Raw genomic sequence first — 13,695 nt, forward strand, 5'->3', positions numbered from 1 at the left:
AAATGATATGACTGTGCCTTCAAGTCTAGCACTTTTATAGATGTGACTCCCGTTTCTGGTTATACATCAGTAATAAAGAAATAAAGGAAGGAACACCACAGCTGCGACAGTGGCTGCTCTCCAGTACGCGCTGTTTAATATGTAACATAATCCAATATAAATTGTAAACATAATAAGAGGAAAAATTACCTCTGGTTTATCATAAAGTTCAATTTGTGTAGGATCATATTAATGGTACAGTTTTAGTATGATTTTATAAAAATAGCATTTTATACACTCGAATTGTATGGCAGACAGAGCACGGACATAATACGATCGCTCGCATAATGACAATCCTAGCTGCCCGTGTAGATGCAATTCATTTATTTTATGTGGGGGGGGGGGGTTGTGATGATTTTAATTAATCAAGCAATAAACATCAAACTTGAAACTTGAAACATATTAATGGTACAGGTCTTTGGGCGAGCAAAGGTACTTACTGCGAACTCCTCAGGAGTCACTTTCAACACATCGAAAACAACCGCGTCATAGCTCTTGTTGGCGGCACAGTCGGCACTCCGTCCATCCAGAGAGTCAGAGCTGCTGCTGCCCTGAGGAAGGGGAAACAGGAGCTGGTTAATGTGTGAACCTTTGGAAGAAGAAAGAAACTGAAGAGAGAACAAAGAGAGGGCGCCACCATCTCTTGGTACTCTGTAGTCAATCTTTGACTCCTCCCCGATCAATAAGTACCCCATCTTTGAAGTGTCCACATGGAGCTGTGGTGGGGACACCACCAGTCCAATAGAGAGCGATGAGGAGGAAAGAGGACTCAAGGTGGTCAATCAAGCATGAGGCGTGTGCCATTCCAAACGATGCCTCTGGACCACTTGACAAGAGCCCCGAAGACCGACAAACCCCTGAACATACACTGCAAAATCGACACTTTACAGAGGCGAACAAGGTGTAGAACATTGGCTACAACATAATTAAGATGCAACAGCAATTAAGTAACAACATCACTTACTGAGAATCTTTGGTGGAACAGAGATACTGATCAACGTGACTGCAAAGCTTGAGTTGGTTTATGAGCCCCAAATGAATCGTGCTCACTAATGTTTTGGGCTGATTAAAACGTTACTGAATTTTAGCTTCAACTCGGGCACCTGCTTTATTTATATCTGTAAGTGCTCCCTGTTGAGGTTTAATTTTTGGCCCACAGGAAGCACTTACAGAGTTAAGGCAGGTGCCCGAGTTGAAGCTAACTTTGTAACCATTTTAGAATGGCACCGGCAAGCTGCCAGAATTGAAGTTGCAACTTACAAGTAAGCAACTTCAACTCTGGCAGCTTGCCGTCGCCATTCTAAAATGGTTACAAACTTAGCTTCAACTCGAGCACCTGCCTTGTTAACTGTGCTTCCTGTGGGCCCAAAAAAAAAATCCGCCTGGGAGCGGCTTTGCGGATTTTTCGGCAATTCCGCGCGATTCGCGGATCACAAAATTGCCGAAAATCTGCTAATTCCACGAGCGGAACGGATTTTTGGCCCACACTTATACCACAGTCCCTGAGCCCTTGGGTCTATCCCACTGGGGAGACCATGCCTTCCCATAATTTTAGTCCTTAGGATTTTGTTTTGCCTTGTTTGCCCTCAATTCAACTTCTCCATTTGTTCATTCATAATCTGTTTTTAGACTCTTTTGGCTGAGCATTGCCGTCACTGGTATACTGATCACTGAGTCTCCCATCATTTCTGCTGCTTCCTGCGCTTGCCATCCTGCCTCCCTGCTGGCCCCTCCCACCTCCCAGGACTACTTATGGAGGCCTTCTGCGCAGCCGGTGCACCAAAGGAATGCCAAAGACAAGCCCATCTGCGACCGTATGCTCTGAACCGTATACAATTAAGCAAAAGGGGGTGGTGATGGACAGAGTTTCTGAATTAAGCAGAATACTCTCACCCAGTCAACAGATCAGGGCTTGATCCAACACCGTTTTTTAGCTCACTGCACCATCCTAGCTCAGAACCTGGCTATATGCAAATTAGTCTGTCCCTGGCCCAGTGCATCATGGGAACAGGGCAGACCAAACTACCAAGCCAATTCTTTCACTGGGAAGGAAACAAGCTTCCGGGGACCGGTTTCTGGCATTACAGCCGTCTTCGGCCCAGCTTGCTTGAATCCTGATGGTGCAATGAGCAAGGGACTCACGTCGGAGTATACCCTTCCATGCTTATGGTGGACAAAACAATTAAGCAAAAGGGGGTGGTGATGGACAGAGTTTCTGAATTAAGCAGAATACTCTCACCCAGTCAACAGATCAGGGCTTGATCCAACACCGTGTTTTAGCTCACTGCACCATCCCAGCTCAGAACCTGGCTATATGCAAATTAGTCTGTCCCTGGCCCAGTGCATCATGGGAACAGGGCAGACCAAACTACCAAGCCAATTCTTTCACTGGGAAGGAAACAAGCTTCCGGGGACCGGTTTCTGGCATTACAGCCGTCTTCGGCCCGGCTTGCTTGAATTCTGATGGTGCAATGAGCAAGGGACTCACGTCTGAGTATACCCTTCCACGCTTATGGTGGACAAAACAATTAAGCAAAAGGGGGTGGTGATGGACAGAGTTTCTGAATTAAGCAGAATACTCTCACCCAGTCAACAGATCAGGGCTTGATCCAACACCGTTTTTTAGCTCACTGCACCATCCCAGCTCAGAACCTGGCTATATGCAAATTAGTCTGTCCCTGGCCCAGTGCATCATGGGAACAGGGCAGACCAAACTACCAAGCCAATTCTTTCACTGGGAAGGAAACAAGCTTCCGGGGACCGGTTTCTGGCATTACAGCCGTCTTCGGCCCAGCTTGCTTGAATCCTGATGGTGCAATGAGCAAGGGACTCACGTCTGAGTATACCCTTCCATGCTTATGGTGGACAAAACAATTAAGCAAAAGGGGGTGGTGATGGACAGAGTTTCTGAATTAAGCAGAATACTCTCACCCAGTCAACAGATCAGGGCTTGATCCAACACCGTTTTTTAGCTCACTGCACCATCCCAGCTCAGAACCTGGCTATATGCAAATTAGTCTGTCCCTGGCCCAGTGCATCATGGGAACAGGGCAGACCAAACTACCAAGCCAATTCTTTCACTGGGAAGGAAACAAGCTTCCGGGGACCGGTTTCTGGCATTACAGCCGTCTTCGGCCCGGCTTGCTTGAATTCTGATGGTGCAATGAGCAAGGGACTCACGTCTGAGTATACCCTTCCACGCTTATGGTGGACAAAACAATTAAGCAAAAGGGGGTGGTGATGGACAGAGTTTCTGAATTAAGCAGAATACTCTCACCCAGTCAACAGATCAGGGCTTGATTCAACACCGTTTTTTAGCTCACTGCACCATGCCAGCTCAGAACCTGGCTATATGCAAATTAGTCTGTCCCTGGCCCAGTGCATCATGGGAACAGGGCAGACCAAACTACCAAGCCAATTCTTTCACTGGGAAGGAAACAAGCTTCCGGGGACCGGTTTCTGGCATTACAGCCGTCTTCAGCCCAGCTTGCTTGAATCCTGATGGTGCAATGAGCAAGGGACTCACGTCTGAGTATACCCTTCCACGCTTATGGTGGACAAAACAATTAAGCAAAAGGGGGTGGTGATGGACAGAGTTTCTGAATTAAGCAGAATACTCTCACCCAGTCAACAGATCAGGGCTTGATCCAACACCGTTTTTTAGCTCACTGCACCATCCCAGCTCAGAACCTGGCTATATGCAAATTAGTCTGTCCCAGGCCCAGTGCATCATGGGAACAGGGCAGACCAAACTACCAAGCCAATTCTTTCACTGGGAAGGAAACAAGCTTCCGGGGACCGGTTTCTGGCATTACAGCCGTCTTCGGCCCGGCTTGCTTGAATCCTGATGGTGCAATGAGCAAGGGACTCACGTCTGAGTATACCCTTCCACGCTTATGGTGGACAAAACAATTAAGCAAAAGGGGGTGGTGATGGACAGAGTTTCTGAATTAAGCAGAATACTCTCACACAGTCAACAGATCAGGGCTTGATCCAACACCGTTTTTTAGCTCACTGCACCATCCCAGCTCAGAACCTGGTTATATGCAAATTAGTCTGTCCCTGGCCCAGTTCATCATGGGAACAGGGCAGACCAAACTACCAAGCCAATTCTTTCACTGGGAAGGAAACAAGCTTCCGGGGACTGGTTTCTGGCATTACAGCCGTCTTCGGCCCGGCTTGCTTGAATCCTGATGGTGCAATGAGCAAGGGACTCACGTCTGAGTATACCCTTCCACGCTTATGGTGGACAAAACAATTAGGCAAAAGGGGGTGGTGATGGACAGAGTTTCTGAATTAAGCAGAATACTCTCACCCAGTCAACAGATCAGGGCTTGATCCAACACCGTTTTTTTTTTAACCGTATACAGCACCAGGAACCCTGGCATTCCCGCCATCCACCGCTACACCTCCAAGGAGTTTCTGCCCCTGAACTCTGGACACCGGAACAACAGCTGCTGCACGTCCTCCCAGCAATCAACAAAAGAACCCTTCACCTGCCACCACTGCCACTTCTCCTGCAACACAGGACTACCAACCCTCACTGGATCCCGCACCGCTTCTGCAGAGAAGACCACAAACAACCTGGAACCGCTCCAATGCATCCTGCACAACGCCCATTCCCTCTGCAAACACCCCACAGAAATCTGGGACACAATCACCACTCTCTCCCTTGATGTTGCCTTCATCAACAAAATGTGACTCAACCACTGATCTGACCCCGACATTGCCACCCCAAAACACAATGGCTACAAGATGATACACCGAGTCCGCACAAACAAACATGACTGGGGCATCGCCATATTCTTCAAAGAAACTATCTGATGCACCATCACCAATGACAAACCCACGCCTCTCATAGAAAACCTCAAATTCCAACTACAGACCGGCGCTAAGAACACAATAAAAGGCACCCTCATATACAGACCCCCCAAGACCCTGACCAGCTTTCTGTGACACCATCTCCAACCTCATCGCCTCCCTAGTCATCGTCTCCTACCACTATGTCGTACTCGGCGACCACAATTTCCACCTTGCCAACGATGCCAACTCCATCACCCTCCTAGAGAATCACTTCTCCATTTCCGTTGCTCAGCACGCCATCACCAGGCATCACAGCTCCTCCCACTGCAGCTGGGGCAAGATAACCAAGACACAGTGGACACAGGCCCTCAGCACTACCAATTCAGAAGCTTTATAAGACCTTGATCAGGCTGTCCAAAACTAGGCATATGTGTGAAATTCTGCTCCGCTTGCAGAGTTTGTGACATTTGCCCACTCCGCGCTTCCGAAAAACTTTGTCCCGCGTAGCGCAGTGGAGTTTTTCACTCGCTCGAGTTTGCAGATGTTAAGTTGGTGAGTGCGAGCAAAGAAACTCTTACTCCAGACCACCTCCTGATGAGATTTCTCAACGCAGACCATCGCATTGAGAAACCTTCTGTTCACGTAGAGGAAGCTGCCGCTCAAGTAGAACATCTACTTGAATGGCAGAAAGAAGTTTCTTGGTTATTTGGTCCCTTCTGGAGTTCCACATAGCGGTACTCTGCAAACTCTGTCCAGGTCTATCCAAAACGTCTCTCCATGGATCACCAAATGCACCAACAGAGTTGCTCCTTTAAAACCAGCAAAAAACAACAAAACCTCAAAGCAAGCCAACTGGCACACCCCCAGAGCTCAGAACCACCAAGCACAACTGCCATTGACTCGAGACATGATGGTGTGCCACAAGGAAGCCCTCCGACAGCACCACTCAAAAAACAGCCCTCAGCAACTACCACCTCAGCATCAAACAAGCCAAGAAAGCAGCCATCACAGTCTGCATCGATACTATGGCCAACCACACAAAGGAACTCTTCAAAATAGTCAAGGAATTCTCCAACCTGACAGTCACAGAGAACACCATCCACCCATCCCAAGAACTCTCTGAAACTCTCTCGGACTACTTCCACAGAAAGATTGCCAAACCTCTACACCAATTTTGACACCTAACCTACTGCTCTTAACCTCAAAAACCTCAACAACTAGCGCCCACCTGCCGAATGATCACCACCTGGTCTCTGCTCACCACTCAGACCACCACAGCCATCATGTCTTTCATTTACTCCTGGGCACCTACCAACCCAACCTTCTTCAACCTCGGATCCAACTGTACCAGCACAAAACTCACCAGTATCATCAACACCTCCATCTCCACAGCAGCTTTACCAGAAAAATGGAAACACGCAGAGGTCAGACCCCTTCTAAAGAAACTCTGGCCGACTCCGGCGACCTCAAAAATAATTGACGCATCTTCCTTCTTCCCTACTCAGCCAATGTACCCGAGAAAGTCATCAACCAACAGCTAACCGAATACCTGGAACAAAACCACCTACTTGATGCCTCACAAACAGGATTCCATGCCAACCACAGCACTGAGACTGTGCTGATCGCTGCCACAGACAACATCAGAACTCTCCTTGACCATGGATAAACTGTGGCCCTGATCCTCCTTGACCTCTCTGCTGTATTCAACACCATCTCCCACCACACCCTCATCGACAGACTCTACAACATTGGCATAAAGCAAAACACCCTCAAGAGGATGCATTGAGAGGATCCGGATTCCTCCCTTCACCTCTGAACTCAAGGACATCATATGGGCGCACCCCAAGGACTATCCCTCAGTCATACCCTGTTCAACACCTACATGATCTCCCCTGCGGATGCCATCGGATCTCACGGCCTCAACATAATCTCCTACGCAGACGACACTCAACTAATCCTCTCGCTCACCTAGGACCCATCCAACTCCAAAACCAACTTCTGCAACACCATGTCCAATGTAGCCAACTGGATGAGAGACAACTGCCTCAAACTTAACTCCAACAAGACAGAAATACTAATCTTTGGGAAGAACACTCCCGTTTAGGACTACCGCTGGTAGCTAGCAGAATTTGGACCAACACCCACACCAATAGACCATGCATCCAACCTAGGCATCATCCTAGACAGCAAACTGACCATAAAATGACAAATCAACACAGTCACCTTCTCCTGCTTCCACATCCTTTGCAAGCTCTGCAGAATCTTCAGATGGATCCCAGTCAACACCAGAAAGACCTTCACTCAGGCCCTTGTGAAAGGCCGCCTCGACTATGGCAACACTCTATATGCCGGAATCTCCACCCAGCTCCTTAGACGACTCCAGACCATACAGAATGCTTCAGCCAGACGCATCCTAAACCTCGCCAAACTGACCTACACCCCGCACCTCAGAAACCTCCACTGGCTCCCCATCCAGAAGAGATTCCAGTTCAATATCCTCACACACGCCTAAAAACCTCTACACAATCAAGGACCATTCTACATCAATCACAACTGAACTTCCATCTACCCGCAAGACACCTGCGCTCCTCCTCACTTGTCGGGGCACCCATCCCCCGCATCCATGGCAGCCGCAGCAGGGCCGCTCCTCCTCCTACTTTGCCGCCAAGACCTGGAATGACCTGGTTTTCCACCTCCAAAACGCTCATTTCCTGGGGGGCTACAGAAAGAAACTGAAGACTTGGCTCTTTGATAACAGAAACGCGGCACTCTCAGTGCCCAGATACCTCTAGGGGTGACAGTGCTGCGCTATACCAATACTGATTGATTGATTGATGGGTTACAACCCCAACCTGTGGGTCGATAACTTTTCAATGGTTTATAATGACTACTTCCATCCTAAACAATTGACACATATGAACAGGAAAGCCCATTCCAAGTCCTAAAATGGGTTTAATGCATTGTCAAAAGAAGTTTTTGATTGCAAACTCTGAATTGGAGCATTTTCAACCAAAAGGCTGCTTCGCACAGCTGGCCCTATCTCTTTTCTACTGTCTCATTGATTGTCCCCTCACTAGCTTAGGACAAACATAAGCTGCCAACCTTACTACATCTTTTTTACAGTCCCATCAATAGTACCCTCACCAACTAAAGACAAACAAAAGTTTTTAACCTCACTACATATTGTCTACTGTCCCATTGTCTACTTGCCAACTAATGACAAATGTAAGCTAAAAACTTTACTATATCTCTTTCACCGTTCCATTAACCCCTTGCACGCTGATGACAGAACCGCTCCGTCATCAGCTACGGGTGCGCTGTGCTGATGACGGAGCGGTTCCGTCATGGCCCGCCCGACGCGCCTGCGCGGCACGAATTCCGCACCTGCGCTGGGCGTTCTATTGAGCGAGACGGGCCATGACGGAACCGCTCCATCATGAGCACAGCTCTACCGAGGCTGGTGACGGAGCGGTTCCGTCACCAGCATGCGGCCGCCCCGCCCCCTTAGCACTGCGGCGGAATAGCCGCCGCAGTGAAGGGGTTAATTGTCTGCTCCTCAACTAATGACAAACAAACTGGTGACCTCACTATATCGCTTCTACTGTCCCATTAATTGTCCGCCCACCAGCTAACAACAAACTTATGCTGCAGTCTTTAATATGTTGCTTCTTCTGTCCCATTATTTGTCTGCTCACTCTACCGTCCCATTAATTGTCCACTTCCAGCGTGAACATCCCTGCAGTAAAGCAGACCGGTGGGATCTCTGAAGAGGACAATACAGCGATACAAATATGAACAGGGGCGGCTCCTCCGTAATGGCGGAGGAGCGTCACCCCACAGCCCACCGCCAGCAGATGATAAATAAAATAGTAATAACACAATGTTATAATAGTTTTATTTATGGCTGTCTGATGAGAATTTAGCATGGCGGGGTAGAGCCATGCCTTGCAGGGAGGGGGAGAAGTATGCACTTATAAGTGCGCATGTCTGCTTGGTCAGCCGTCGTAAGGTGGCCAAACAGACATGCACACTTATCAACCCAGCTGTGTTTCACAGCAGGTTTGGAGAAAAGTCCCAGGCTCCAATGCACTGTCTGAGCAGCAGCGAACGAGGCTGCTCAGACCAATTCTGGCATTGCTCTCATAGCATGAGAGCAGCGTCTAGATTGGGAGGGGAGCCAGTTCCTGGAGGGCACATCCCCTTTCTGGCCCTACGAGAGGACCAGTGAGCCGGCCAGCAGCGTCAGCCTAGCAGCAGGTAAGTCTTTTTTATTTTTATATTGTTTCTCCCCCATACCCCCTACCCCCTGCGGCTGCCCTACCACTTTAGATAGGCGGCCGTCGCCACTGAATATGAGGTACAGGACATAAAGGTGCTATGGTTACTGGTCTGGCATACTTAGCAGTCAGCTTGACCCGACTCAGAGAAAAAAAGACTTACTACGACAAAGCATGTGGTTTATATGATATACCATGTTGTGGCCTGAAGGAGCCATTAATGCACTGAGTTAAGATGGTCATCGTTAGTGGCTCGGATGGCCACACCTTGGCACAGACTTTAGAATCAAGGAGCCTAGAAAAGAGCACGACCCAGTGGACATTAGCTCCCATTGGCCTGATCTTCTGCGGATAGTGATACAGCTGCGTTTAGAGGCAGGAGCGCCATCTCTTTGGAGAAGGGAGTGCATGTTGTCAAGGTCTGAGCACGAGGAGCCTCATTAAATGGAAGTGTCTACATACTTGAAGACGCTGAGGGGAGGAGACACGAAAAGGTCAGTACGAGGTCTGTGATAATGTGATACCTATTCTTGTCATTTGGGTGGTGAGGTTGAGGGTTTATCTGGCCATATATGGACATCATATGACTAACGTCGCACAGTACGCTTCCAGAAGTATTGTACTGTAATTGCATTTATATAGCGATTACTACCCCTGACGAAGCATTGAAGCACTTTTTCGGCGATTAGCGCACTACTCCGGAACCCTTAAAGGATTAGTATTGAGTTAGTATAGTGAAATATGAAAGTAGTTTGAGTGGTGGATATTACTCAGTTATTTGGATTGAGAAGGATAGCCGAGGGGTAGAAGAGGGAAAAAAGGTTTGCATTTATATAGCGCTTGCTACCCCTAATGGGGCGTTGAAGCACTTTCTGCACCAATCACATCTTGCATAGTATGCATGCTTCCACGACATCACAGTCAATGTTATTTCAGTCAGAGTTCCTGGATCACCGAATTTTTTTTCAAATCTCAAGAAAACTAGCCTGTTTGAGATGTTGTCCCCTCTACATTTTCCATTTACATCAAACATACGCATAACTATAAATATAGCAAAAGCTAAAACAACGGTATATGTTCATATATATGTAAAACACCTATGCATACTTGAAACACACATAATCTAATTTCAATTCCTAGACTACAGTCTGATGACCTATTTTCCAAACTATTCATATCATTACCGAAGCGTTGCTGTTTCCATGCTCGGCTTCAGAAAACTGCCCACATTTTGACCTCGGAGGTAGACCAACATTTTTGTAAACACACCTCGAGTATAACTTCCAGTAATCCGGCAGAGTTTTTCCAGACTCAGCCATTTTAGAAACGCCGACATGGGGGAGAGTCAATACTAGCCTAATTCATACATCTTGGCAGATTTTGAGATTTCCAAGAGGGCGTGGCCAGGGGAACCACTAAAACCCTCCATGTGGCCTGGAAGACATGAAGACGGTCTTTATTTTATGTAATGCCTTTGGCGACGGGAATACCCACCCCTTATACAATAAACCACTATTTAAATAGCCATGAGTGATGCAAGCACAGTCTGAGATTCATCTAACACTGATGTTCTCAGAAGAAGCATTAGTACTGGTCGATTTAAAATACCCTTCTGTGTCTCGTCTTTCGTTTTTACTTTTGAATCACTCGAGAACCAAAAATCTTGAATATTATGTGAACGCACATCACTTGGTTTTGCACCAAAATCATGAGCCGTGCAGCGTTTAAATCAACATGTCTAATTCACAGCTCGGTCTTCACCATCAGGCAAGGGCCCAATATTCAAAAACTTGAATATGTCAAATTAATTTGCCAAAATACCTATGTGCTTACTTGAATACTTGGTGCCACTGAGGTTCAGTAGCTATGTCATCCTTGTACACGCACAGCTTTATATTCAGAAAAGGGACTTAAATTGATGGATCAGAAACCCCTTTCTTTCCTACTGCCTGTGAGGTCCACTGGAACATATTTGGGTTAACCAAGGCAAGTCTAGGCCAGGGCCATGCCAAATGAACAGTAATTGTGGACTGGGAGGGGCGTAGTCCAGTGTCAACCCAAAACTTTTTTTTTTCACCCTAAGGAAATCAAACTACTGTTTTGGCGCAAATTTGTAAGTATGTCGCCACTATTCAAGTCTCAGAAGAGTAAAGTTTTACTGTAAATGCAGTATAATTGTGTCGTATTTCCTCGTTCTTCTTTTAATACAAAAACAATTCCAGATTCTGCTTCAGAGGAAACTCCCAGACTGCGCTCTGTTCTTCTGGGATTAAGATTTAATTCCGACCTTTGGGGGTTCAGAATTGATGCCCGGCTCCCCTCCCTCTGCCCCACACCCAGGCAGGACTAGGAACTGGTAGTTTTCAAATACATTGATTAAGTCGTCACAAGATTTATTGGTATTTTGAGGAGTAACTAATGAGGCAATACTTCAGGGCGAAAAATCGTTCATCTGTCAACAAAGACATTGTGTGCCAGAGGCCAGTTACAAAAAAAATGGATGGAAAGCAGATGAATTTGTGTCATTGATCATTCAAACTTGTAAAATGGCAGCCGCATGTCACAGGTTTGCAAGTTACAGGTTTGCAAGTTACGGGTTTGCATGTTACAGGTTTGCATGATGTTCCAAGTGCAGAAAACCAAACTTTGTGCAACTGTTACCTTTTTGCGTAACAGCACCACGCGATTCGCTCAGTGGGAAGAGGCACCGGCATGGGGGTGTGGCTAGAATGGAGACATGGGCACTTCCAGAGCTGGTTAAGCACCAAAACCATCTCCTTTACTTGTAGCCCAGTGGCAATGCCAGAATGCTGGAATGCCCAGTCTGGCTCAGCTCATCCCAGAGAGGAGATACTGTCACAGATGAAGCTCCCACTAGCATCAGGGCCGCAGGCTCCTTCTCGAAGAAGGAGCAACCACACCGGTTAAATAAAAATCACATTCCTTGTTGCCTTTGCGCTAACCACAAGCGGTGCTTAATTTGACCCGGTGTTGCAGTTAGAGGCCACCCGCAATCAGTTTTGGAGAGCAAGAAAACCACGCACACAACAAACAATGGAAGGAGGGTCTGAGGGCGAGTTTACCGACCAACCAGGTACATGCCCCAAAATACAATATCTTCACAACAAAATATACCTGGGGGTCAAAAAAAGGGGGAGTCAAACAGAGTGGATCACAACACCAATACTACACAAAGGACATCAATGAGGACATCATCCATGTTAGTGAATGCAGGCCAGGTAGAGGCTCAAGAGCATATGGAGAAATAGTTCCCATCAGATGCCACACTGTACCGCCCTCTTTATCATCATTTGGGTTCTCCTTACCCAGGAGACAGAACGGCCGGTCAGATGTTACCGTGACCGAAAGATGTGATAAGGGGTGGTGTATTGAGTACAGAAATTAACGTGGCTACTGAAAAAGCAGTGTCAAGGTGATAGGAGTGTTAAAGTGAGGGAAAGTAAAATAAAATTAGGTGATCGGGTGGACAAACAACATTTATTAGTGTCTCCCAATCCCTAATGATTAAAAAGCAAGCGTAAGTGCGGGTTTTAAATAATCACCGTACTTAATTGTGGTCAACATGTTTCTGCATTGTATCGAACATAGTTTCAAAATGCATTCTTCAGGACCGTATATAAAAACACTGCTGATTATAATAGTGAAAAATTTAAGAACAATATCACCTGAGTTTCAGGTACATACTCAACCGTATACTGTTGCATCGCACGGTATTAGATCCACAAAGAGAGACAAACAAACAAAAAAAGAACATGAAGATGTCATATTCCCATGAATTATATACTGTAACGAGTACACATTCACATGTATAAAGACACACATTTCCAAATTGCAGACTCACCCATATATGAGGGTTGAGAGGCTTCACCCCACCTGGCTACAGCGCAGGTATGAGGAGCACCGCTCTAAAAACAATTCATAAGTAAAATTTTTAGAGCTGAAAGTAAAGCTTAAAATGAATTCACAGGGAGGCAGTTTAGTCAATTAATCCTTCAGAATCTACGTGGGTAAATGTGTGGGACGACCCATCTGCACTAAACTCCATCGGTCCGACAGGGACGTGAGGGCCAGGCTAAGTTGAAGGGAATGGCGTCATAGTGAAAACGGGATCGCTTTAAGAGCCGCGCTTTTCAGCGCGTTATTCCGCTGATCAAGTGGTCAGACCCAGGCAGCGCGTTTATATTTAAATTACCAATGCGATAGATATCAAGCTGCCAGAGTACGCATTGGGCATTCAACGCTGATCGAGTAGTCAGACCCCATTGGTGGTAGTGCGATCGCTTTCAAGGCAGCGTGTTTATATTTAAATTACCAATGCGATAGATATCAAGTTGCCAGAGTACGCATTGGGCATTCAAGCGCCTTAGTACGCTGTTCTAATAAACAAACCCCAGTGATGGTAGCGCGATCGGTCTCAGGGCAGCGCGTATGCATTGTCAGTTGCCAGCGTGATACAAGTCAGGCAGCCAGCGTGCTCAATGCAGGCGGGCGCTCGCCTGCCTGTCCGTCGATGTTCCCGGCAGTCAACTGTACTGTCTGGGGGGGCACCGGCGCT

The 13,695-nt window shown here is 47.1% G+C and overlaps 1 long non-coding RNA gene across 1 annotated transcript in view; it reads right to left on the reverse strand.

Moving 5' to 3' along the window:
* Positions 1–479: 479 nt before the first annotated feature.
* The window catches only part of LOC147666155 (uncharacterized), a 366,839-nt gene continuing 353,623 nt past the window's right edge, over positions 480–13,695 (reverse strand). The window contains exon 4 of the long non-coding RNA XR_015304874.1: positions 480–590. This is a non-coding gene — a long non-coding RNA (uncharacterized LOC147666155). The remainder of the gene's footprint in view (positions 591–13,695) is intronic.

Source organism: Lissotriton vulgaris, unplaced genomic scaffold (genome assembly GCF_964263255.1).
Source record: "Lissotriton vulgaris unplaced genomic scaffold, aLisVul1.2 SCAFFOLD_1192, whole genome shotgun sequence".
Classification (NCBI taxonomy): Eukaryota; Metazoa; Chordata; class Amphibia; order Caudata; family Salamandridae; genus Lissotriton; species Lissotriton vulgaris.